This window comes from Cicer arietinum, chromosome 5 (genome assembly GCF_000331145.2).
Source record: "Cicer arietinum cultivar CDC Frontier isolate Library 1 chromosome 5, Cicar.CDCFrontier_v2.0, whole genome shotgun sequence".
Classification (NCBI taxonomy): domain Eukaryota; kingdom Viridiplantae; phylum Streptophyta; class Magnoliopsida; order Fabales; family Fabaceae; genus Cicer; species Cicer arietinum.
Window position 1 is genome coordinate 23743881 of NC_021164.2, and position 2309 is coordinate 23746189.

The following is a 2309-nucleotide window of genomic DNA, read 5'->3' on the forward strand; positions in this document are numbered from 1 at the left end:
TTTTTAGTAAATCGTGCTGACCCGTGATAGGTGGCACCTCGGTAAATAGTACTTCGGCCTGTGATAGGCGGTACATTTACGATTTACGTTTTTAGTAAATCGTGCTGACCCGTGATAGGTAGCACCTCGGTAAATAGTACTTCGGCATGCGATAGGCGGTACATTTACGATTTACATTTTTAGTAAATCATGCTGACCCGTGATAGGTAGCACCTCAGTAAATAGTACTTCGGCCTGTGATAGGCGGTACATTTACGATTTACGTTTTTAGTAAATCGTGCTGACCCGTGATAGGTAGCACCTCGGTAATTTAGTACTTCGGCCTGTGATAGGCGGTACATTTACGATTTACGTTTTTAGTAAATCGTGTTGACCCGTGATAGGTAGCACCTCGATAAATAGTACTTCAGCCTGAGATAGGCGGTACATTTACGATTTACATTTTTAGTAAATCGTGCTGACCCGTGATAGGTAGCACCTCGGTAATTTAGTACTTCGGCCTGTGATAGGCGGTACAATTATGATTTACGGCCCTTCGAGGAGGGTTTTGGTTTGGAATTTCGAGTCCATGCATTTTGGCATATACGCATTGCATTAGGGTGCTTGGCACGCGAGTCGTGTTTGATTTAAGATTATGATTGAGTCTTTGAACTCAAGTTGTCATGGTTTCTATGTTATAATTGCCAAGTGTGGATGTTTTGGATTTGTGTGTAAGTGTGATTGATTGCAAAACCATTTTGAAACTTATGTTGTCGTAGTGATTGTGCTATAATTGCTAAGTGTGAATATTTTGAAATTGTGTGTAAGTGTAATTGATTGCAAAACCTTTTCGAAATCAAGTCGTGATGGTGATTGTGCTATAATTGCTAAGTGTGATTGTTTGGATTTGTGTGTAAGTGTTGATTGATTTCAAAACCCTTTTAAAAGCTGAATTTTGTTGTTTTTCTACTGCTGTCTGATGTGTATTCGAATACAGACTGTTGTATTCGAATACAGACATGTTGTTTTGCTACTGACTTGCTGTGTAGTCGAATACAGAATGCTGTATTCGAATACAGACATGCTGTTTTTGCTGTTGAATGCTGAAACAACCTTGTATTCGAATACAGAGATGCTGTATTCGAATACAACAGTGTTGTTTTGTTAAAAACTTCATTTTTCAACCTTGTTTATGCATGTTTGGCATATGGAAACCCTTTTAAGGTGCATGCTAAGTTGAAAGATTATTTTGTGCATTTAAAAACTTAAATGTTATGTGTTAATTGTTAATTTCGGTTGGTGACCCTTTACAACTATTGTGGAAATATGGGCTTTGCCCTCATATGAGAATCAGGACCATCCTACCGGTTAGTACCCTATAGATGGGAAGGTAGTTGGACACACCTGACTGGAGCTGTGTCAGGAGGATCTTGCGGGGCGCGTGAAGATCATCCGGGATGTATGGTTTTTTGGTACAATGATCAGATTAGGTTGACGTATAGGGACTAGACGTCTTTCTTTTTGGGTTGTGTTTATTTTAATTTGGAAGAATGTACCTTTACTAATATTGTCTGTTTGACATTTTATTATGATGGGGTCCACGTACCACTTTTTGATATGTAAATACTTTAGATTCGTATTTCAAAAACTATTCCGCTGCTTGTAAGTTCTGTTGACTTATTTGTCGTTGTGTTACGACTTAAATATTTATCCAAAAGTATTTCCTTATTTATTTCTTTGTTATTATGAATTTGTTTTGAAAAAAAAAAAAAATACACTCGCGCTGTTTAAAAATCGGGGTGTTATAAATTTAATGTCTTAATGGAGTCACTCAAGAGCACACATTAGATGATCAGATGTATCAAAATCTCTCGATCATTTAATCATTATGGTTTGTTATCATTGAAACTTCATAAGAGATTTTGCCTCAACAATCTCCCTCTTTTTTATGATGACAAACTTAATGATTTAGGATTATAGATTTTGATTAATTTTGAAAACAATATAATTGGGCTCCCCGTTAATTAGAGAACTCCCCTTCAATTTATGCTTTTATGTATTTTTTGTCCAAATTAAAATCAATTGCATTTTTGAACCAAATAAACATACTTTCATTACTTAATCATGCTCAAAGTATAGAGACGAAAAATCCTTGGTTCAATTACATCAAAAAACATTAAGAAAAAACATAACATATTAGGACAGAAACAAGAAATCTTCATGATCTCTTGTTTGGTTGTCTTTAGTTGGTTCCTCATTTAACAGAGGTTTTCCCTTCATTGGAGAAAAATGTGTCTAGTGATTCAAATAGACTGGAAATGTTCTGAAGT